This window comes from Hyla sarda, chromosome 2, assembly GCF_029499605.1.
Source record: "Hyla sarda isolate aHylSar1 chromosome 2, aHylSar1.hap1, whole genome shotgun sequence".
Lineage (NCBI taxonomy): Eukaryota > Metazoa > Chordata > Amphibia > Anura > Hylidae > Hyla > Hyla sarda.
This window is the reverse complement of record NC_079190.1, coordinates 363,791,833-363,818,125: the sequence shown is the minus strand read 5'-3', so window position 1 is coordinate 363,818,125 and position 26,293 is coordinate 363,791,833. Positions and strand designations below refer to the sequence as shown.

At 38.6% G+C, this 26,293-nt stretch overlaps 1 protein-coding gene across 1 annotated transcript in view; it reads left to right on the top strand.

Annotated features, from left to right (window-relative positions):
* Positions 1–26,293, top strand: part of LOC130356605 (uncharacterized) — a 1,200,575-nt gene that overhangs the window by 1,046,169 nt on the left and 128,113 nt on the right. The window contains exon 6 of the mRNA XM_056558369.1: positions 5,266–5,515. The gene's annotated coding sequence lies outside the window, so the exon portion shown is untranslated. The remainder of the gene's footprint in view (positions 1–5,265; positions 5,516–26,293) is intronic.

The window sequence follows — 26,293 nt, the reverse complement described above, 5'->3', positions numbered from 1 at the left end:
GGGTCACATGATTTGTGGTGGGGTGGGGGTGAAAGAAATACCATTATATATCGTGGAACCGCCATACGTTACAAAAATACCGTGATACACATATTTGGTCATACCGCCCAGCTCTACACACATCCATCATAAATATATACACTGCCTCTATATACACATACACTGCTACTGTATATACACACATCCATCATAAATATATACACTGCCTCTATATACACTCACTGCCCCTTTATACACACATGGCCATTATACATATACACAGCTTCTATATGCGTATACACTGCCACTATATAGACACACACTGCCATCATACACACATATACAGCCACTATATACACTGCCACTGTATATACAGTCACATCAATCATAAATATATACACTGCCTCTATATACACACATACACTGCTACTGTATATACACACACATCCATCATAAATATATACACTGCCTCTATATACACACACTGCCCCTTTATACACACATGGCCATCACACACATACACAGCTTCTATATGCATATACACTGCCACTATATAGACACACACTGCCATCATAAATATATACACTGCCTCTATATACACTCACTGCCCCTTTATACACACATGGCCATCATACACATACACAGCTTCTATATGCATATACACTGCCATCATACACACATATACAAGCACTATATACACATACACTGCCACTGTATATACACACACATCCATCATAAATATATACACTGCCTCTATATACACACACTGCCCCTTTATACACACATGGCCATCATACACACATACACAGCTTCTATATGCATATACAATGCCACTATATAGACACACACTGCCATCATACACATATATACAGCCCCTATATACACATACACTGCCACTGTATATACACACACACCCATCATACATATATACACTGCCTCTATATACACACACTGCCCCTTTATACACACATGGCCATCATACACATACATAGCTTCTATATGCATATACACTGCCACTATATAGACACACACTGCCATCATACACATATATACAGCCACTATATACACATACTCTGCCACTGTATATACACACACACACACCCATCATACATATATACACTGCCTCTACACACACACTGCCTCTTTATACACACATGGCCATCATACACAGCTTCTATATACACACACTGCCCCTTTATACACACATAGCCATCATACACACATACACAGCTTCTATATACACACACTGCCCCTTTATACTTTATACACACATGGCCATCATACACACATACACAGCTTCTATATACACACACTGCCCCTTTATACACACATAGCCATCATACACACATACACAGCTTCTATATACACATACACTGCCCCTTTATACTTTATACACACATGGCCATCATACACACATACACAGCTTCTATATACACACACTGTCCCTTTATACTTTATACACACATGGCCATCATACACAGCTTCTATATACACACACTGCCCCTTTATACACACATAGCCATCATACACACATACACAGCTTCTATATACACATACACTGCCCCTTTATACTTTATACACACATGGCCATCATACACACATACACAGCTTCTATATACACACACTGCCACTTTATACACACATGGCCATCATACACACATACACAGCTTATATATACACACACTGTCCCTTTATACTTTATACACACATGGCCATCATACACAGCTTCTATATACACACTCTGCCCCTTTATACACACATGGCCATCATACACACATACACAGCTTCTGTATACACACACTGCCCCTTTATACACACATAGCCATCATACACACTTATACATCCACTATACACACATACACTGCCCCTTTATACTTTATACACACATGGCCATCATACACAGCTTCTATATACACACACTGCCCATATATATATATATATATATATATATATATATATATATATATATACACACACACACAAACAGCCCCCATACAAGTAAGTACCTGTGTGCAGTGTAGCTTGTTGCTCCGCTCCTCTATTGCAGAACTGGGCAGGAAGAGGAGGGACACGTGAGCCGACGTCACTGGCCAGCTGCTACTAGCAGGCCCTGCTGGTAACTAAGAGTCGCGCACAGGCATGTCTCATACCAACTGCAGCCCCTGCCATTTTAAAGTGACAGTGTGCTGCCCTCCTCGCAAGAAAGACTGTTGGGGCCAAGTGGGCTCCCCTGAGGGTCCAGGAACCTTACTGTACCCCCCTGATGGCGACCCTGTCTGTGTGACCCTATTCTTAAGAGGTTAATTACATTTCAGTATAGAGGTAAAATTAACCAATCAGCAAAGTCTTACCAAGCGAAAATAAAAGCCTGGACTGAACCATTGACATGTGGGTAAAATAAACTAGCAGGTCAACAGCAGCAAAATGGATGATATTAAAAGAAATGAGAGCAAGAAGACAAAGCACTTTCCCATCTTTGTTTCAATCATATAGCTACCATCTTTATCATTTTTACTGTGTTTTTGGGGCAGCTTATATGGTCCTGTAGTAGTACAGTCCAGCTAGGAGCAGTTGCTATGACAACTGTTATGCTGCAGCAGCCATTTTAACTGCCATCCTAGAAACAGCTTAACAACCAGTCGAGCGCCTGTCCTGAGTGCCCCCCAAATGTATGAAGAAGATGCCACTTCTCTCTGTGCCCTGGTCTGATAATGTAAGGTGATTACAGATTGCGTACAGGTTTGGGCAGTGTTGGCACAGATGTGAGCGCTCCCATTACACCAAATATCTACAGTCTAGGACAGTGTTTCCCAACCAGTGTGTCTTCAGCTGTTGTAAACTACAACTTTCAGGGTGCCCAAACAACAGAAGGCTGTCTGGGCATGTTGGGAGCTGTAGTTTTGCAAAAGCTGGAGATGGGTTGGAATTCCACTTTTTGGGCAAAAACACCAAGAAAAACACCAATTCTGCCGCATGGCGTTTTTTAGGCCAAAAAATGCTGTGGCCAGATGTTAGCTGTAAATCAATGAGAAATCGCAAAATTCTTATTCCACTTGGCATTTTTTACTTTGGCGTTTTTTTTAATACTTTTGGCGTTTTTCCACTCTTTTTTGGCGTTTTTCAGATCGTTGGTAATTGCAGCATGTTGAGCCACTGGCATTTTTTTTTTGTCAAAATCATGGCGTTTTTCTCCCATTGAAGTCTATGGGAGTGAATAAAATTTCCAAGAAAAACGATATGCGGGTTTTAACTTTGGCGTTTTTTCATGCGGTTTTCATTCTTTTTTGGACTTTAGCGATCCAAAAAAGTGATGGAGATACCTTTTTTAATAAAATTTCATGGGTACCATTAAAAAAAAATTAAAAAAGATACAATAGTAAAGGAAAAAATTGTATCTAACGAAATGTATCTTTTTTATAATAACATTTTCCTCTGGACAGGTTTTGAGAGGAAAAGTTGCTGAGTTGCCCATAGCAACCAATCAGATCGCTTCTTTCATTTTTAACAAGGCTTCTGAAAAATGAAAGTAGTAATCTGATTGGGCAACTCAGCAGATTTCCCTCTGGACAGGTTTTGATAAATCTCCCCCTATGTGTTTTTCACTTTTTTTTTTCTTTTTTCTTTTTTACATTTTTTAGGTAGTACTACTACTCCCAGCATAGAAAACACTGTTCCAGTTAGTACCTGTACTAATTGACAGATTGCCTGTTGTGATCCTCCTGTATAATTACTAGATGCAGCGGCCACTCTTCTATGGTCCCCTACACTGCCGTATATATACACCTATTCATATTTCCCGCAGAGAGCTGTGATTGGCCAGATGGTTCCAGCCAATCAAAGCTCTCTGTGGGAAATCGGAATATGCGTATATATACGGCCGCTGCATCTATACATTATACAGGAGGATCACAGCGGGTGTCAGGAGGAGTGATACCCGCTGTGATCTTTCCTTACCTGCAGGTACTACTACTCCCAACATGGAGCACACTCTGCTCACTGCTGTGAGATGTAGTACCTGCATTAATAGACAGATCGCAGTGAGTGTCAGAAGTTACACTCGCTGCGATCTGTCTATTAATGCAGGTACTACAGCTCCCAGCATGGAGCAGAGTCTGCTCCATGTTGGGAGTAGTAATACTTGCAGTTAAGGACACATCACAGTAGATGTCACTACTGGCACCTGATGTGATCGTCTTGTCTATTGCAGAGATGGGGCGGCTGTATACAGCACTCGCATGTCTGCTCTGTACTCCGGCCACTCAATCATTGATATTTCCCTCAGAGCTGTGATTGACTGCAACCATCCGGCCAATCACCACTCTGGGTGGGAAATATGAATGAGTGATGTTCTATTCCCATCACTGGCCGGAGTACAGAGCAGAGATGTTAGTGCTGTGTAGAGCTGCATCTCTGCTATATAATGGACGATTGCATCGGGTGTCAGGACTGAGACCTGGGGCGATATGTCTATTACTACAGGTATTACTGCTCCCATCATGGAACACTCTGTTCCATGCTAGGAGTAGTAGTACTACCTAAAAAATGTAAAAAATAGAGAAAAAAAGTGAAACACACACTTTATTAAACATTAATTCAAATTTAGTTATACAAAATTTAGATTTCGTTAAAAAAAATTTTTGCCATCACTACTGCATCTTTTTTTATTTTATTTTTTGGTACCAAACTAATTTTGGATACCAAAAAAAAAAAAAAAAAAAACAAAAGGTGCCAAGAATGCTATTTCCACACAAATGAAAAACAAAAAAAACAAAAAAAAACAAATGCAGGACATTGCACTGGCGCTTTTTCAGGCGTTTTTATCAACCCAAAAAACGCAGGATAAACTTAGCCTTACACTGGTAGGGAAATACTGGTCTTAAAATTGGCAGAGTGGAATACTAAGCACACACACACACACACACACATATATATATATATATATATATATATATATATATATATATATTGCTATCTACTTAATATATATGGAAATATAGATATGTATAAAGTGTAGTGTAATGTAGAACAAAACCATGTCAAAGCACCTCTCAGTAAGGTAACACCTGATTGGCTGATGAAACAAAGAGACCATTAGAACATTGGCTGCTGACATCACAGTAGGGCAGCTGGTGACATCATCATAACAGACATGATACGTAGCCAGATGAACAGAAAAATCTCTCATTTGCTCACTAGAGTTTAGCAGAGACACATGTCAGAGCCCATTGCCCATTGCTGTAGTTTTCTAGTGACTTTATCGTCTTTTTCCATTGTCATAAAATGAAGTAAACAAAGAAAAAATAATTTAGTGGAGAAAGGAGAAGATGGAAGAGAGCTGAACGGAGACCAGAACAGTGGAAACCGTGTCCAGGAGCCGCCCAGTACAACTAAGGTACAGAGAAAGAAAAGGTTATTACATTCCTGCTAAATATCTGGGCCTGAATGACCTAAAAGAGAAAGAAAACTTCCAGCAAAGAAGAGAGAAGTGTAAGTGGCCTTCAAGGACCCTGCTACATCCATCTGATGGGCAGCACAGGTAGGAGGACATCATGGAAGAGCTAGAATTGTCTATCACTTTTACCACAGGACTCCAGGTTACAGCCACAATAGGCCAGATCTACTATTGCAAGGGGGCCAAATTGACTGGTACCATATTTAGGGTAGGTTCACACGTACAGGATCTGCTACATATTTTCTGTGGCTGATTTTGCTACCCATTGACCTCAGTATATGTAGCAGATCCTGTACATATTATGAGTTTTATACACTTTTCAGGTGCATTCAAAAAAGGGGGAGTGGTTTAATAAAAAGGTGGTCTGACCTAGGCTGCGGCATCATGCGCTAAAAATGCACCAAACTTCTGGAGTAAATTTCTGCTACAGTTTAAATGGGTTATCCAGGGTTAGGAAAACATGGCTTTCATCCAGAAACATAGCAGCTCAGTAGAAGTCAATGGAGCCAGGTTGCAACCTGAGGAAAGGTGTGGTGCTGTTTTTGGAAGACCACTTTAAAGCTATGTTCATACATTGAATTTTCAATGGTATTTATAGCTGTAAAAAAAATATGGCCGTTTGTCTACAGTGGGAAATCCACCACTACAAACGGACACAAAGCTATCCAGCTGCAGCAGGGGGCTTGCTCTATTGACTGCCATTGTTGCTTCCGCAGTGTGAAATACACCACGGATATGCTCTGTGTGACCCAACATTTTAATATAGAGGTCAAATCAACCAATCAGCAGAGTCTTACCAAGTACAGTGCCAGTCCCGAGTATCCCCCCCAATTGTATAGAGATGATGCCGCTTATCTTTTTGTCCTGTTTCTTTAATGGAAGTTGATCACAGATGGCACACAGGTTTGGACAGTGTTGGTAGAGAAGTGAGTGCTCCCATTACACTTAGTACTAAATATTCTACAGTCTAGGACAGTGTTTTCCAACCAGTGTGCCCTCGGCTGTTGCAAAACTACAATTTAGCATGCTGGGAGTTGTAGTTTTGCAAAAGCTGGAGGTACACTGCTTGGGAAACAGTCTTGTCTAGGAGATGGAAACATACATTCATTCTGACTTCCTGATCCTCATGTCACCTTTGCATGTGGATTTGTCTTTATTTGGCCGGATTGTACAATGTAAAAACCTAATAAAGTTCTATGGGGCCACACTTTGCTTCTATATGGCGACCATTGGGAAAGCATTTGCTACATTTTCCTTGATTTTCCTCATCAATCTGCCCTAGATTTGTTTTCTATATTATTAATAACTGCTACATGAACTCTTTCAAGACTAAGGCCCCCACTTCTCTGAATGTCAACAGCACAATGTTACCCTGACATATACGGAAAGATAATGGGGGAGATTTATCAAAACCTGTCCAGAGGAAAAGTTGCCCAGTTGCCCATAGCAACCAATCAAATGTCTTCTTTCATTCTTAACAAACATCTGGCCCTTCAGATGTTGCCAAACTACAACTCCCAGTATGTCTGGGCAGTCTGAGCATGCTTGGAGTTGTAGTTTTGCAACATCTGGAGGGCTACAGTTTGGACACCACCACACAGTGGTCTCCAAACTGTTCTCCTCCAGTTGTTGCATAACTACAACTCCCAACATGCCCTTCGGCTGTCTGGGCATGCTGGGAGCTGTAGTTTTGCAACAAGTGGAGGCACACGGGTTGGGAAACATTGTCTGTTTCCTAATTTAGTGTTTCCCAACCCGTGTGCCTCCAGCTGTTGCAAAACTATAACTCCTAGCATGCACTGACAGACCATGCATGCTGGGAATTGCAGTTTTGCAACAGCTGGAGGCGCACAGGTTGGGGAACACTGAGTTAAGTAACAAACTCTCAGTGTTTTACAACCAGTGTGCCTCCAACTGTTGCATAACTACAACCCCCAGCATGTACAGACAGCTAAAGGGCATGCTGGAAGTTGTAGTAGTATGCCTCCAGCTGTTGCATAACTACAAGTCCCAGCATGCCCTTCAGCTGTCACTGCATGTTGAGAGTTGTTGTTTATGCAAAAGCTGAAGGCACACTGGTTGCAAAACACAGAGTTTGTTACCTAACTCAGTGTTTCGCAACCAGTGTGCCTCCAGCTGTTGCAAACTACAACTCCCAGCATGCCCTATAGCTGTCCGTACAAGCTGGGAGTTGTACTTTTGCAACAGCTGGAGGCACACTGGTTGCAAAACTTTGAGTTAAGTAACAAACTCTTAGTGTTTTGCAACCAGTGTGTCTGCATAACTACAACCCCCAGCATGCACGGACAGCCAAAGGGTATGCTGTGAGTTGTATTTTTGCAACAGCTGGGGGTTAGCCTCTTCCCCCCATGTGAATGTACAGGGTACATTCACACGAGCGGGGGTTTACAGTGAATGAAGTTTTAGATGTAGCAAATTTTCCTCTGCAGCTCAAACTCCCAGCGGGAAACTTGCTGTAAACCCCCGCCCATGTGAATGTACCCTAAAAACACTACACTACACAAAATAGTGTGGAATGTGTATATGTAGTGAAAACACTACATATACACATTCCCCTACACATTTACCCCCCTCCCCCAATAAAAATGAGAAACGTCTGGTACAGCACGGTTTCTAAAACAGAGCCTCCAGATGTTGCAAAACAACAACTCCCAGTGTTGCAACAGCTGGAGGCACCCAGTTTGGGAACACTGCGATAGGGTAATTTTGGTATCTGAGTGTAATCCCTGTGCAAATCCCTAATTTAGGCATCAAATGCACATTGTGCTCTCTCACTTCGGAGCCCTGTCGTATTGCAAGGCAACAGTTTAGGGCCACATATGGAGTATTTCCATACTCGGGAGAAATTGCCTTACAAATTTTGGGGGGCATTTTCTCCTTTTACCCATTATGAAAAGGTAAAGTTGGGGTCTACTCCAGCGTGTTTTTTCTTTTTTACACTAACATGCTGGTGTTTCCCCATACTTTTCATTTTCACAAGAAGTAAAAGGAAAAAAAAGACCCCCAAAATGTGTAATGCAATTTCTTCTGAATACTGAAATACCCCATATGTGAACGTAAAATGCTCTGCGGGCACACAACGAGGCTCAGAAGTGAGAGCGCCATGTACATGTGAGATAATTTGTACAGGAGTGGCTTATCGTTACAGCGGTTCTGACATAAACGCAAAAAAGAAACACCCACATGTGACCCCATTTTGGAAACTACACCCCTCACCGAATGTAAAAAGAGCTATAGTGAGTCTTAACACCCCACAGGTGTTTGAAGAATTTTCATTAAATTTGGACGTGAAAATAAAAAATTTGTATTTTGTTCACTAAAATGCTGGTGTTATCCCAAATTTTTCATTTTCACAAGGGGTAATAGGAAAAAAGCCCCCCATAATTTGTAACCCCATTTCTTCTGAGTATGGCAATACCGCCATTGGGCTTTTGGAGAGAGAATGTGTCTGGAATTAAAGGCCATGTGCGTTTACAAAACCCCCATGGTGCGAGAAAAATTACCCCCCCCACATGTGACCCCATTTTGGAAACTACACCCTTAACAGAATGTAACAAGGGATGCAGTGAGCATTTACACCCCACTGGTGTCTGACAGATTTTTTTTGAACAGTGGTCCATGAAAATGAAAAATTTAATTTTTCATTTGCACTGCCCACTGTTCCAAAGATCTGTCAAACACCAGTGGGTGTGAATGCTCACTGCACCCCTTATTACATTCTGTGAGGGGTGTAGTTTCCAAAACGGGGTCACATGTGGGGCGGGGGTCCATTAATCTGGCCCCCAACTTCCATTCCAAACAGATTCTCTCTCCAAAAGCCCAATGGAACTCCTTCTCTTCTGCGCATTGTAGTTCGCCCGCAGAGTACTTTAAATCCACATATGGGGTACTTCCATACTCAGAAGAAATGGGGTTAAAAATTTTGGGAGGCTTTTTCTCCTATTACCCCTTGTGAAAATAAAAAAAATTGGGGTAACTCCAGCATTTTGGTGAAAAAAAATCACATTTTTCATTTTCACGTCCAACTTTAGCAGAAATTTAAAAAACCGAAAAGAAAATAACCCACTTAAAGATGGACCATTTGTAAAAAAGAATACATTTTATTTATGGAAAGTTCCAATAATACATAAAACAAACACAGCGTGGACAAACATACGTGGGAACTAGGGAGAAAGGGGAGACCAGAAATAAAGAAATAATCCGGGTGCACTGGCCTATGGCATGTAAAAACAGGTAAATCACAAGATAAATAGATAGATGTGTAAACATGAGATATGTACAAAGGCAGAAAGCGCCTCAATGAAAAGGGTAAATATTTATACAGGTCTCATATCAAGAGTACCAACATATAAAAATTGAATTGAAATGCCATAGGAAGTGATAAACATGCTAACCGGACTAAAGAAGGAACCACATGCAATGATGGTATGCAACAGTAAAACCCCCCCCCAACACTCCCCAGCTACCCACCAAACCTCCGACGCGTTTCACCCAACGGGGCTTTATCCAGGATAAAGCCCCGTTGGGTGAAACGCGTCGGAGGTTTGGTGGGTAGCTGGGGAGTGTTGGGGGGGGGTTTACTGTTGCGTACCATCATTGCATGTGGTTCCTTCTTTAGTCCGGTTAGCATGTTTATCACTTCCTATGGCATTTCAGTTCAATTTTTATATGTTGGTACTCTTGATATGAGACCTGTATAAATATTTACCCTTTTCATTGAGGCGCTTTCTGCCTTTGTACATATCTCATGTTTACACATCTATATATTTATCTTGTGATTTACCTGTTTTTACATGCCATAGGCCAGTGCACCCGGATTATTTCTTTATTTCTGGTCTCCCCCTGCTCCCTAGTTCCCACGTATGTTTGTCCACGCTGTGTTTGTTTTATGTATTATTGGAATTTTCCATAAATAAAATGTATTCTTTTTTACAAATGGTCCATCTTTAAGTGGGTTATTTTCTTTTCGGTTTTATAGTTAGTGTGTATACCACAGGACCTTAATTACCTAGCATAGGTATTTGAGCACATCCCCTTTCTTTTGTTTGGGTTGATTTAGCAGAAATTTGTTAAACACCTGTGGTTTTCGACCACGTTTTTGCTTGCGGTCGGGAAACCGCATACGGCCGAAAACGCAGGCTGCGGTTCACTCCGATCGGCTCATAGACATACATTAACTACAGTTCCCGAATACAGCTGAGTGCGGGCGCCGTGATTAAGCCCCGCCCACCCATCCTCCCAACCTAAGATTTTTTTTCTTAACTTCAACAGCATATAACTTCTTGAGACGTTAAGTGTGTTGATTTGACAAAATTGGTGAATTTTAAAAATTTTGGTAAATTTTTTTTGAGATTGTAGGCTATGGAAGCGTTTCTGCATACTCATTTGCATAAAATGATGCAAAGAATTGGTAAGGCACCAATTTTGGAGATGGATAGGAAGGCTGTAAGGGGAGGAGGAGGCCTCTATTAGGGCACAGTGTCTTTCATTTCGCTGTGCTCTTAATAGATAATACAGTAATGTTCCCATAGCCAGCTATTAGAGATGAGCGAACTTACAGTACATTCGATTCGTCACGAACTTTTCGGCTCGGCGGTTGCTGACTTTTCCTGCATAAATTAGTTCAGCTTTCCGTTTTTCTGGTGGGCTGGAAAAGGTGGATACAGTCCTAGGAAAGAGTCTCCTAGGACTGTATCCACCTTTTCCAGCCCACTGGAGCACCTATAAGCTGAACTAATTTATGCAGGAAAAGTCATCAACTGCCGAGCCGAGAAGTTCGTGACGAATCGAATTTACTGTAAGTTTGCTCATCTCTACCAGCTATCTTAACTCAGTTTAACATTGTGCTATTTGTTTTTGACAGGAGGTGGCACTTTTTCTTTTATCACAAAAGCCTAGTAAGAAGGAATCTTGTTGTTTTTAAATCTGTATGTAAAATGTGTAGTTTTGCTATGTGTAAATTTGTACCAATAGTGTGCTGTACTTGCCAGCTATTGTGATGATTTTTTTTGTATTTCTATTTGTACCTTTTTTTTACCCAAATCATGTTTTTTTTTACTGTCCATGATTTTTAACCAAAATCATGAGACTGAAATTTTTTTCTTCACTTCAACAGCATATAACTCCTTGAGACGTTATGTATGTTGATTTGACAAAATTGGTGAATTTTAAAAATTTAAGTTAAAATTTTTTGAGATTGTAGGCTATGGAAGCGTTTCTGCGTACTGTCATTTGCATAAAATGATGCAAAGAATTGGTAAGGCACCAATTTTGGAGATGGATAGGAAGGCTGTAAGGGGAGGAGGAGGCCTCTATTAGGGCACAGTGTCTTTCAATTCACTGTTCTCTTAATAGATAATACAGTAATGTTCCCATAGCCAGCTATTAGAGATGAGCGAACTTACAGTAAATTCGATTCGTCACGAACTTCTCTGTTCGGCGGTTGCTGACTTTTCCTGCATAAATTAGTTCAGCTTTGTGGTGCTCCGGTGGGCTGGAAAAGGTGGATACAGTCCTAGGAAAGAGTCTCCTAGGACTGTATCCACCTTTTCCAGCCCACGGGAGCATCTGAAAGCTGAACTAATTTTTGCAGGAAAAGTCATCAACTGCCGAGCCGAGAAGTTTGTGACTAATCGAATTTACTGTAAGTTCGCTCATCTCTACCAGCTATCTTAACTCAGTTTAACATTGTGCTATTTGTTTTTGACAGGAGGTGGCACTTTTTTTTTTATTACAAAAGCCTAGTAAGAAGGAATCTTGTTGTTTTTAAATCTGTATATAAAATGTGTAGTTTTGCTATGCGTAAATTTGTACCAATAGTGTACTGTACTTGCCAGCTTTTGTGATAATTTTTTTGTATTCCTATTTGTACCTTTTAACCCAAATCATAGCTTGTTTGTTTTTACTGTCCATGATTTTTAACCAAAATTATGAGACTGAAATTTTTTTTCTTCACTTCAACAGCATATAACTCCTTGAGACATTATGTATGTTGATTTGACAAAATTGGTGAATTGTAAAAATTTTGGTAAAAATGTTTTGAGATTGTAGGCTATGGAAGCATTTCTGCGTACTGTCATTTGCATAAAATGATGCAAAGAATTGGTAAGGCACCAATTTTGGAGATGGATAGGAAGGCTGCAAGGGGAGGAGGAGGCCTCTATTAGGGCACAGTGTCTTGCATTTCGCTTTCCTCTTAATAGATAATACAGTAATGTTCCCATAGCCAGCTATTAGAGATGAGCGAACTTACAGTAAATTCGATTCTTCACAAACTTCTCGGCTCAGCGGTTGCTGACTTTTCCTGCAAAAATTAGTTCAGCTTTCTGGTGCTCCGGTGGGCTGGAAGAGGTGGATACAGTCCTAGGAAAGAGTCTCCTAGGACTGTATCCACCTTTTCCAGCCCACGGGATTATCTGAAAGCTGAACTAATTTATGCAGGAAAAGTCATAAACTGCAAAGCCGAGAAGTTTGTGACGAATCAAATTTACTGTAAGTTCGCTCATCTCTACCAGCTATCTTAACTCAGTTTAACATTGTGCTATTTGTTTTTGACAGGAGGTGGCACTTTTTTTTATCACAAAAGCCCAGTAAGAAGGAATCTTGTTGTTTTTAAATCTGTATATAAAATGTGTAGTTTTGCTATGCATAAATTTGTAGCAATAGTGTGCTGTACTTGCCAGCTATTGTGATAATTTTTTTGTATTCCTATTTGTACCTTTTTTTTTAACCCAAATCATAGTTTGTTTGTTTTTACTGTCCATGATTTTTAACCAAAATTATGAGACTGAAAAATTTTTTCTTCACTTCAACAGCATATAACTCCTTGAGACATTATGTATGTTGATTTGACAAAATTGGTGAATTGTAAAAATTTTGGTAAAAATGTTTTGAGATTGTAGGCTATGGAAGCATTTCTGCGTACTGTCATTTGCATAAAATGATGCAAAGAATTGGTAAGGCACCAATTTTGGAGATGGATAGGAAGGCTGTAAGGGGAGGAGGAGGCCTCTATTAGGGCACAGTGTCTTTCATTTCGCTGTGCTCTTAATAGATAATACAGTAATGTTCCCATAGCCAGCTATTAGAGATGAGCGAACTTACAGTAAATTCGATTCGTCACGCACTTCTCTGTTCGGCGGTTGCTGAGTTTTCCTGCATGAATTAGTTCAGCTTTCTGGTGCTCCGGAGAGCTGGAAAAGGTGGATACAGTCCTAGGAAAGAGTCTCCTAGCACTGTATCCACCTTTTCCAGCCCACTGGAGCACCTGTAAGCTGAACTAATTTATGCAGGAAAAGTCATCAACTGCCGAGCCGAGAAGTTCGTGACGAATCGAATTTACTGTAAGTTTGCTCATCTCTACCAGCTATCTTATTTCAGTTTAACATTGTGCTATTTGTTTTTGACAGGAGGTGGCACTTTTTCTTTTATCACAAAAGCCTAGTAAGAAGGAATCTTGTTGTTTTTAAATCTGTATGTAAAATGTGTAGTTTTGCTATGTGTAAATTTGTACCAATAGTGTGCTGTACTTGCCAGCTATTGTGATGATTTTTTTTGTATTTCTATTTGTACCTTTTTTTTACCCAAATCATGTTTTTTTTTTACTGTCCATGATTTTTAACCAAAATCATGAGACTGAAAATTTTTTTCTTCACTTCAACAGCATATAACTCGTTGAGACGTTATGTATGTTGATTTGACAAAATTGGTGAATTTTAAAAATTTTGGTTAAAATTTTTTGAGATTGTAGGCAATGGAAGCGTTTCTGCGTACTGTCATTTGCATAAAATGATGCAAAGAATTGGTAAGGCACCAATTTTGGAGATGGATAGGAAGGCTGTAAGGGGAGGAGGAGGCCTCTATTAGGGCACAGTGTCTTTCAATTTACTGTTCTCTTAATAGATAATACAGTAATGTTCCCATAGCCAGCTATTAGAGATGAGCGAACTTACAGTAAATTCGATTCGTCACGAACGACTTTTCCTGCATAAATTAGTTCAGCTTTTCGGTGCTCCGGTGGGCTGGAAAAGGTGGATACAGACCTAGGAAAGAGTCTCCTAGGACTGTATCCACCTTTTCCAGCCCACGGGATTATCTGAAAGCTGAACTAATTTATGCAGGAAAAGTCATCAACTGCCGAGCCGAGAAGTTTGTGACTAATCGAATTTACTGTAAGTTCGCTCATCTCTACCAGCTATCTTAACTCAGTTTAACATTGTGCTATTTGTTTTTGACAGGAAGTGGCACTTTTTTTTATTACAAAAGCCTAGTAAGAAGGAATCTTGTTGTTTTTAAATCTGTATATGAAATGTGTAGTTTTGCTATGTGTAAATTTGTACCAATAGTGTGCTGTACATGCCAGCTATTGTGATAATTTTTTTGTATTCCTATTTGTACCTTTTTTTTTAACCCAAATCATAGTTTTTTTGTTTTTACTGTCCATGATTTTTAACCAAAATCATGAGACTGAAATTTTTTTTCTTCACTTCAACAGCATATAACTCCTTGAGACATTATGTATGTTGATTTGACAAAATTGGTGAATTGTAAAAATTTTGGTAAAAATGTTTTGAGATTGTAGGCTATGGAAGCATTTCTGTGTACTGTCATTTGCATAAAATGATGCAAAGAATTGGTAAGGCACCAATTTTGGAGATGGATAGGAAGGCTGTAAGGGGAGGAGGAGGCCTCTATTAGGGCACAGTGTCTTTCATTTCGCTGTGCTCTTAATAGATAATACAGTAATGTTCCCATAGCCAGCTATCTTAACTCAGTTTAACATTGTGCTATTTGTTTTTGACAGGAGGTGGCACTTTTTTTTTTTATCACAAAAGCCTAGTAAGAAGGAATCTTGTTGTTTTAAATCTGTATGTAAAATGTGTAGTTTTGCTATGTGTAAATTTGTACCAATAGTGTGCTGTACTTGCCAGCTATTGTGATGATTTTTTTGTATTCCTATTTGTACCATTTTTTTTAATCCAAATCATAGTTTTTTTTTTACTGTCCATGATTTTTAACCAAAATCATGAGACTGAAAATGTTTTTCTTCACTTCAACAGCATATACTCCTTGAGACGTTGTGTATGTTGATTTGACAAAATTGGTAAATTTTAAAAATTTGGGTTAAAATTTTTTTAGATTGTAGGCTATGGAAGTGTTTCTGTTTACTGTCATTTGCATAAAATGATGCAAAGAATTGGTAAGGCACCAATTTTGGAGATGGATAGGAAGGCTGTATGGGGAGGAGGAGGCCTCTATTAGGGCACAGTGTCTTTCAATTCACTGTGCTCTTAATAGATAATACAGTAATGTTCCCAAAGCCAGCTATTAGAGATGAGCGAACTTACAGGAAATTTGATTCATCACAAACTTCTCGGTTCGGCGGTTGCTGAGTTTTCCTGCATGAATTAGTTCAGCTTTCCGGTGCTCCGGTGGGCTGGAAAAGGTGGATACAGTCCTAGGAAAGAGTCTCCTAGGACTGTATCCACCTTTTCCAGCCCACTGGAGCACCTGTAAGCTGAACTAATTTATGCAGGAAAAGTCATCAACTGCCGAGCCGAGAAGTTTGTGACTAATCGAATTTACTGTAAATTCGCTCATCTCTACCAGCTATCTTAACTCAGTTTAACATTGTGCTATTTGTTTTTGACAGAAGGTGGCACTTTTTTTTTTATCACAAAAGCCTAGTAAGAAGGAATCTTGTTTTAAATCTGTATGTAAAATGTGTAGTTTTGCTATGTGTAAATTTGTACCAATAGTGTGCTGTACTTGCCAGCTATTGTGATGATTTTTTTGTATTCCTATTTGTACCTTTTTTTTTTATCCAAATCATAGTTTTTTTTTACTGTCCATGATTTTTAACCAAAATCATGAGACTGAAAATGTTTTTCTTCATTTCAACAGCATATAACTCCTTGAGACGTTATGTATGTTGATTTGACAAAATTGGTGAATTTTAAAAATTTGGGTTAAAATTTTTTGAGATTGTAGGCTATGGAAGTGTTTCTGTGTACTGTCATTTGCATAAAATGATGCAAAGAATTGGTAAGGCACCAATTTTGGAGATGGATAGGAAGGCTGTAAGGGGAGGAGGAGGCCTCTATTAGGGCACAGTGTCTTTCAATTCACTGTGCTCTTAATAGATAATATAGTAATGTTCCAATAGCCAGCTATTAGAGATGAGCGAACTTACGGTAAATTTGATTCATCACAAACTTCTCGGCTCGGCGGTTGCTGAGTTTTCCTGCATGAATTAGTTCAGCTTTCCGGTGCTCAGGTGGGATGGAAAAGGTGGATACAGTCCTAGGAAAGAGTCTCCTAGGACTGTATCCACCTTTTCCAGCCCACTGAAGTACCTGTAAGCTGAACTAATTTATGCAGGAAAAGTCATCCACTGCCGAGCCGAGAAGTTCGTGACGAATCAAATTTACTGTAAGTTTGCTCATCTCTACCAGCTATTTTAACTCAGTTTAACATTGTGCTATTTGTTTTCGACAGGAGGTGGCACTTTTTTTTTTATCACAAAAGCCTAGTAAGAAGGAATCTTGTTGTTTTTAAATCTGCATGTAAAATGTGTAGTTTTGCTATGTATAAATTTGTACCAATAGTGTGCTGTACTTGACAGCTATTGTGATGATTTTTTTGTATTCCTATTTGTACCTTTTTTTTACCCAAATCATGTTTTTTTTTTACTGTCCATGATTTTTAACCAAAATCAAGAGACTGAAACATTTTTTCTTCACTTCAACAGCATATAACTCCTTGAGACGTTATGTATGTTGATTTGACAAAATTGGTGAATTTTAAAAATTTTGGTTAAAATTTTTTGAGATTATAGGCTATGGAAGCGTTTCTGCGTACTGTCATTTGCATAAAATGATGCAAAGAATTGGTAAGGCACCAATTTTGGAGATGGATGGGAAGGCTGTAAGGGGAGGAGGAGGCCTCTATTAGGGCACAGTGTCTTTCAATTCACTGTTCTCTTAATAGATAATACAGTAATGTTCCCATAGCCAGCTATTAGAGATGAGCGAACTTACAGTAAATTTGATTCGTCACGAACTTCTCTGTTCGGCGGTTGCTGACTTTTCCTGCATAAATTAGTTCAGCTTTTCGGTGCTCCGGTGGGCTGGAAAAGGTGGATACAGTCCTAGGAAAGAGTCTCCTAGGACTGTATCCACCTTTTCCAGCCCACGGGAGCATCTGAAAGCTGAACTAATTTATGCAGGAAAAGTCATCAACTGCCGAGCCGAGAAGTTTGTGACTAATCGAATTTACTGTAAGTTCGCTCATCTCTACCAGCTATCTTAACTGAGTTTAACATTGTGCTATTTGTTTTTGACAGGAGGTGGCACTTTTTTTTTATTACAAAAGCCTAGTAAGAAGGAATCTTGTTGTTTTTAAATCTGTATATAAAATGTGTAGTTTTGCTATGCGTAAATTTGTACCAATAGTGTGCTGTACTTGCCAGCTTTTGTGATAATTTTTTTGTATTCCTATTTGTACCTTTTTTTAACCTAAATCATAGCTTGTTTGTTTTTACTGTCCATGATTTTTAACCAAAATTATGAGACTGAAATTTTTTTTCTTCACTTCAACAGCATATAACTCCTTGAGACATTATGTATGTTGATTTGACAAAATTGGTGAATTGTAAAAATTTTGGTAAAAATGTTTTGAGATTGTAGGCTATGGAAGCATTTCTGCGTACTGTCATTTGCATAAAATGATGCAAAGAATTGGTAAGGCACCAATTTTGGAGATGGATAGGAAGGCTGTAAGGGGAGGAGGAGGCCTCTATTAGGGCACAGTGTCTTACATTTCGCTTTCCTCTTAATAGATAATACAGTAATGTTCCCACAGCCAGCTATTAGAGATGAGCGAACTTACAGTAAATTCGATTCTTCACAAACTTCTCGGCTCGGCGGTTGCTGACTTTTCCTGCAAAAATTAGTTCAGCTTTCCGGTGCCCCGGTGGGCTGGAAGAGGTGGATACAGTCCTAGGAAAGAGTCTCCTAGGACTGTATCCACCTTTTCCAGCCCACGGAATTATCTGAAAGCTGAACTAATTTATGCAGGAAAAGTCATAAACTGCCAAGCCGAGAAGTTCGTGACGAATCGAATTTATTGTAAGTTCGCTCATCTCTACCAGCTATCTTAACTCAGTTTAACATTGTGCTATTTGTTTTTGACAGGAGGTGGCACGTTTTTTTATTACAAAAGCCTAGTAAGAAGGAATCTTGTTGTTTTTAAATCTGTATATAAAATGTGTAGTTTTGCTATGTGTAAATTTGTACCAATAGTGTGCTGTACTTGCCAGCTATTGTGATAATTTTTTTGTATTCCTATTTGTACCTTTTTTTTTTAACCCAAATCATAGTTTTTTTGTTTTTACTGTCCATGATTTTTAACCAAAATCATGAGACTGAAATTTTTTTTCTTCACTTCAACAGCATATAACTCCTTGAGACATTATGTATGTTGATTTGACAAAATTGGTAAATTGTAAAAATTTTGGTAAAAATGTTTTGAGATTGTAGGCTATGGAAGCATTTCTGCATACTGTCATTTGCATAAAATGATGCAAAGAATTGGTAAGGCACCAATTTTGGAGATGGATAGGAAGGCTGTAAGGGGAGGAGGAGGCCTCTATTAGGGCACAGTGTCTTTCATTTCGCTGTGCTCTTAATAGATAATACAGTAATGTTCCCATAGCCAGCTATCTTAACTCAGTTTAACATTGTGCTATTTGTTTTTGACAGGAGGTGGCACTTTTTTTTATCACAAAAGCCTAGTAAGAAGGAATCTTGTTGTTTTAAATCTGTATGTAAAATGTGTAGTTTTGCTATGTGTAAATTTGTACCAATAGTGTGCTGTACTTGCCAGCTATTGTGATGATTTTTTTGTATTCCTATTTGTACCTTTTTTTTTTAATCCAAATCATTTTTTTTTTTACTGTCCATGATTTTTAACCAAAATCATGAGACTGAAAATGTTTTTCTTCACTTCAACAGCATATACTCCTTGAGACGTTGTGTATGTTGATTTGACAAAATTGGTGAATTTTAAAAATTTGGGTTAAAATTTTTTGAGATTGTAGGCTATGGAAGTGTTTCTGTTTACTGTCATTTGCATAAAATGATGCAAAGAATTGGTAAGGCACCAATTTTGGAGATGGATAGGAAGGCTGTAAGGGGAGGAGGAGGCCTCTATTAGGGCACAGTGTCTTTCAATTCACTGTGCTCTTAACAGATAATATAGTAATGTTCCCATAGCCAGCTATTAGAGATGAGCGAACTTACAGTAAATTTGATTCATAACAAACTTCTCGGATCGGCGGTTGCTGAGTTTTCCTGCATGAATTAGTTCAGCTTTCCGTTGCTCCGGTGGGCTGGAAAAGGTGGATACAGTCCTAGGAAAGAGTCTCCTAGGACTGTATCCACCTTTTCCAGCCCACTGGAGCACCTGTAAGCTGAACTAATTTATGCAGGAAAAGTCATCCACTGCCGAGCCGAGAAGTTCGTGTCGAATCAAATTTACTGTAAGTTTGCTCATCTCTACCAGCTATCTTAACTCAGTTTAACATTGTGCTATTTGTTTTCAAAAGGAGGTGGCACTTTTTTTTATCACAAAAGCCTAGTAAGAAGGAATCTTGTTGTTTTTAAATCTGCATGGAAAATGTGTAGTTTTGCTATGTGTAAATTTGTACCAATAGTGTGCTGTACTTGCCAGCTATTGTGATGATTTTTTTGTATTCCTATTTGTACCTTTTTTTTTTACTGTCCATGATTTTTAACCAAAATCATGAGACTGAAACATTTTTTCTTCACTTCAACAGCATATAACTCCTTGAGACGTTATGTATGTTGATTTGACAAAATTGGTGAATTTTAAAAATTTTGGTTAAAATTTTTTGAGATTGTAGGCTATGGAAGCGTTTCTGCGTACTGTCATTTGCATAAAATGATGCAAAGAATTGGTAAGGCACCAATTTTGGAGATGGATGGGAAGGCTGTAAGGGGAGGAGGAGGCCTCTATTAGGGCACAGTGTCTTTCAATTCACTGTTCTCTTAATAGATAATACAGTAATGTTCCCATAGCCAGCTTTTAGAGATGAGCGAACTTAAAGTAAATTTGATTCGTCACGAACTTCTCTGTTCGGCGGTTGCTGACTTTTCCTGCATAAATTAGTTCAGCTTTTCGGTGCTCCGGTGGGCTGGAAAAGGTGGATACAGTCCTAGGAAAGAGTCTCCTAGGACTGTATCCACCTTTTTTAGCCCACGGGAGCATCTGAAAGCTGAACAAATTTTTGCAGGAAAAGTCATCAACTGCCGAGCCGAGAAGTTTGTGACTAATCGAATTTACTGTAAGTTCGCTCATCTCTACCAGCTATCTTAACTGAGTTTAACATTGTGCTATTTGTTTTTGACAGGAGGTGGCACTTTTTTTTTTATTACAAAAGCCTAGTAAGAAGTAATCTTGTTGTTTTTAAATCTGTATATAAAATGTGTAGTTTTGCTATGCGTAAATTTGTACCAATAGTGTGCTGTACTTGCCAGCTTTTGTGATAATTTTTTTGTATTCCTATTTGTACCTTTTTTTTAACCCAAATCATAGCTTGTTTGTTTTTACTGTCCATGATTTTTAACCAAAATTATGAGACTGAAATTTTTTTTCTTCACTTCAACAGCATATAACTCCTTGAGACATTATGTATGTTGATTTGACAAAATTGGTGAATTGTAAAAATTTTGGTAAAAATGTTTTGAGATTGTAGGCTATGGAAGCATTTCTGCGTACTGTCATTTGCATAAAATGATGCAAAGAATTGGTAAGGCACCAATTTTGGAGATGGATAGGAAGGCTGTAAGGGGAGGAGGAGGCCTCTATTAGGGCACAGTGTCTTACATTTCGCTTTCCTTTTAATAGATAATACAGTAATGTTCCCATAGCCAGCTATTAGAGATGAGCGAACTTACAGTAAATTCGATTCTTCACAAACTTCTCGGCTCGGCGGTTGCTGACTTTCCCTGCAAAAATTAGTTCAGCTTTCCGGTGCTCCGGTGGGCTGGAAGAGGTGGATACAGTCCTAGGAAAGAGTCTCCTAGGACTGTATCCACCTTTTCCAGCTCACAGGATTATTTGAAAGCTGAACTAATTTATGCAGGAAAAGTCATAAACTGCCAAGCCGAGAAGTTCGTGACGAATCGAATTTACTGTAAGTTCGCTCATCTCTACCAGCTATCTTAACTCAGTTTAACATTGTGCTATTTGTTTTTGACAGGAGGTGGCACTTTTTTTTTTTATCACAAAAGCCCAGTAAGAAGGAATCTTGTTGTTTTTAAATCTGTATATAAAATGTGTAGTTTTGCTATGCGTAAATTTGTAGCAATAGTGTGCTGTACTTGCCAGCTATTGTGATAATTTTTTTGGAATTCCTATTTGTACCTTTTTTTTTTTACCCAAATCATAGTTTGTTTGTTTTTACTGTCCATGATTTTTAACCAAAATCATGAGACTGAAAATTCTTTTCTTCACTTCAACAGCATATAACTCCTTGAGACATTATGTATGTTGATTTGACAAAATTGGTGAATTGTAAAAATTTTGGTAAAAATGTTTTGAGATTGTAGGCTATGGAAGCATTTCTGCGTACTGTCATTTGCATAAAATGATGCAAAGAATTGGTAAAGCACCAATTTTGGAGATGGATAGGAAGGCTGTAAGGGGAGGAGGAGGCCTTTCTTAGGGCACAGTGTCTTTCATTTCGCTGTGCTCTTAATAGATAATACAGTAATGTTCCCATAGCCAGCTATCTTAACTCAGTTTAACATTGTGCTATTTGTTTTTGACAGGAGGTGGCACTTTTTTTTTTATCACAAAAGCCTAGTAAGAAGGAATCTTGTTGTTTTAAATCTGTATGTAAAATGTGTAGTTTTGCTATGTGTAAATTTGTACCAATAGTGTGCTGTACTTGCCAGCTATTGTGATGATTTTTTTGTATTCCTATTTGTACCTTTTTTTTTTACTGTCCATGATTTTTAACCAAAATCATGAGACTGAAACATTTTTTCTTCACTTCAACAGCATATAACTCCTTGAGACGTTATGTATGTTGATTTGACAAAATTGGTGAATTTTAAAAATTTTGGTTAAAATTTTTTGAGATTGTAGGCTATGGAAGCGTTTCTGCGTACTGTCATTTGCATAAAATGATGCAAAGAATTGGTAAGGCACCAATTTTGGAGATGGATGGGAAGGCTGTAAGGGGAGGAGGAGGCCTCTATTAGGGCACAGTGTCTTTCAATTCACTGTTCTCTTAATAGATAATACAGTAATGTTCCCATAGCCAGCTTTTAGAGATGAGCGAACTTAAAGTAAATTTGATTCGTCACGAACTTCTCTGTTCGGCGGTTGCTGACTTTTCCTGCATAAATTAGTTCAGCTTTTCGGTGCTCCGGTGGGCTGGAAAAGGTGGATACAGTCCTAGGAAAGAGTCTCCTAGGACTGTATCCACCTTTTTTAGCCCACGGGAGCATCTGAAAGCTGAACAAATTTTTGCAGGAAAAGTCATCAACTGCCGAGCCGAGAAGTTTGTGACTAATCGAATTTACTGTAAGTTCGCTCATCTCTACCAGCTATCTTAACTGAGTTTAACATTGTGCTATTTGTTTTTGACAGGAGGTGGCACTTTTTTTTTTATTACAAAAGCCTAGTAAGAAGGAATCTTGTTGTTTTTAAATCTGTATATAAAATGTGTAGTTTTGCTATGCGTAAATTTGTACCAATAGTGTGCTTTACTTGCCAGCTATTGTGATAATTTTTTTGTATTCCTATTTGTACCTTTTTTTTAACCCAAATCATAGCTTGTTTGTTTTTACTGTCCATGATTTTTAACCAAAATTATGAGACTGAAATTTTTTTTCTTCACTTCAACAGCATATAACTCCTTGAGACATTATGTATGTTGATTTGACAAAATTGGTGAATTGTAAAAATTTTGGTAAAAATGTTTTGAGATTGTAGGCTATGGAAGCATTTCTGCGTACTGTCATTTGCATAAAATGATGCAAAGAATTGGTAAGGCACCAATTTTGGAGATGGATAGGAAGGCTGTAAGGGGAGGAGGAGGCCTCTATTAGGGCACAGTGTCTTACATTTCGCTTTCCTTTTAATAGATAATACAGTAATGTTCCCATAGCCAGCTATTAGAGATGAGCGAACTTACAGTAAATTCGATTCTTCACAAACTTCTCGGCTCGGCGGTTGCTGACTTTCCCTGCAAAAATTAGTTCAGCTTTCCGGTGCTCCGGTGGGCTGGAAGAGGTGGATACAGTCCTAGGAAAGAGTCTCCTAGGACTGTATCCACCTTTTCCAGCTCACAGGATTATTTGAAAGCTGAACTAATTTATGCAGGAAAAGTCATAAACTGCCAAGCCGAGAAGTTCGTGACGAATCGAATTTACTGTAAGTTCGCTCATCTCTACCAGCTATCTTAACTCAGTTTAACATTGTGCTATTTGTTTTTGACAGGAGGTGGCACTTTTTTTTTTTATCACAAAAGCCCAGTAAGAAGGAATCTTGTTGTTTTTAAATCTGTATATAAAATGTGTAGTTTTGCTATGCGTAAATTTGTAGCAATAGTGTGCTGTACTTGCCAGCTATTGTGATAATTTTTTTGGAATTCCTATTTGTACCTTTTTTTTTTTACCCAAATCATAGTTTGTTTGTTTTTACTGTCCATGATTTTTAACCAAAATCATGAGACTGAAAATTCTTTTCTTCACTTCAACAGCATATAACTCCTTGAGACATTATGTATGTTGATTTGACAAAATTGGTGAATTGTAAAAATTTTGGTAAAAATGTTTTGAGATTGTAGGCTATGGAAGCATTTCTGCGTACTGTCATTTGCATAAAATGATGCAAAGAATTGGTAAAGCACCAATTTTGGAGATGGATAGGAAGGCTGTAAGGGGAGGAGGAGGCCTTTCTTAGGGCACAGTGTCTTTCATTTCGCTGTGCTCTTAATAGATAATACAGTAATGTTCCCATAGCCAGCTATCTTAACTCAGTTTAACATTGTGCTATTTGTTTTTGACAGGAGGTGGCACTTTTTTTTTTATCACAAAAGCCTAGTAAGAAGGAATCTTGTTGTTTTAAATCTGTATGTAAAATGTGTAGTTTTGCTATGTGTAAATTTGTACCAATAGTGTGCTGTACTTGCCAGCTATTGTGATGATTTTTTTGTATTCCTATTTGTACCTTTTTTTTTTACTGTCCATGATTTTTAACCAAAATCATGAGACTGAAACATTTTTTCTTCACTTCAACAGCATATAACTCCTTGAGACGTTATGTATGTTGATTTGACAAAATTGGTGAATTTTAAAAATTTTGGTTAAAATTTTTTGAGATTGTAGGCTATGGAAGCGTTTCTGCGTACTGTCATTTGCATAAAATGATGCAAAGAATTGGTAAGGCACCAATTTTGGAGATGGATGGGAAGGCTGTAAGGGGAGGAGGAGGCCTCTATTAGGGCACAGTGTCTTTCAATTCACTGTTCTCTTAATAGATAATACAGTAATGTTCCCATAGCCAGCTTTTAGAGATGAGCGAACTTAAAGTAAATTTGATTCGTCACGAACTTCTCTGTTCGGCGGTTGCTGACTTTTCCTGCATAAATTAGTTCAGCTTTTCGGTGCTCCGGTGGGCTGGAAAAGGTGGATACAGTCCTAGGAAAGAGTCTCCTAGGACTGTATCCACCTTTTTTAGCCCACGGGAGCATCTGAAAGCTGAACAAATTTTTGCAGGAAAAGTCATCAACTGCCGAGCCGAGAAGTTTGTGACTAATCGAATTTACTGTAAGTTCGCTCATCTCTACCAGCTATCTTAACTGAGTTTAACATTGTGCTATTTGTTTTTGACAGGAGGTGGCACTTTTTTTTTATTACAAAAGCCTAGTAAGAAGGAATCTTGTTGTTTTTAAATCTGTATATAAAATGTGTAGTTTTGCTATGCGTAAATTTGTACCAATAGTGTGCTTTACTTGCCAGCTATTGTGATCATTTTTTTGTATTCCTATTTGTACCTTTTTTTTAACCCAAATCATAGCTTGTTTGTTTTTACTGTCCATGATTTTTAACCAAAATTATGAGACTGAAATTTTTTTTCTTCACTTCAACAGCATATAACTCCTTGAGACATTATGTATGTTGATTTGACAAAATTGGTGAATTGTAAAAATTTTGGTAAAAATGTTTTGAGATTGTAGGCTATGGAAGCATTTCTGCGTACTGTCATTTGCATAAAATGATGCAAAGAATTGGTAAGGCACCAATTTTGGAGATGGATAGGAAGGCTGTAAGGGGAGGAGGAGGCCTCTATTAGGGCACAGTGTCTTACATTTCGCTTTCCTTTTAATAGATAATACAGTAATGTTCCCATAGCCAGCTATTAGAGATGAGCGAACTTACAGTAAATTCGATTCTTCACAAACTTCTCGGCTCGGCGGTTGCTGACTTTCCCTGCAAAAATTAGTTCAGCTTTCCGGTGCTCCGGTGGGCTGGAAGAGGTGGATACAGTCCTAGGAAAGAGTCTCCTAGGACTGTATCCACCTTTTCCAGCTCACAGGATTATCTGAAAGCTGAACTAATTTATGCAGGAAAAGTCATAAACTGCCAAGCCGAGAAGTTCGTGACGAATCGAATTTACTGTAAGTTCGCTCATCTCTACCAGCTATCTTAACTCAGTTTAACATTGTGCTATTTGTTTTTGACAGGAGGTGGCACTTTTTTTTTTATCACAAAAGCCCAGTAAGAAGGAATCTTGTTGTTTTTAAAT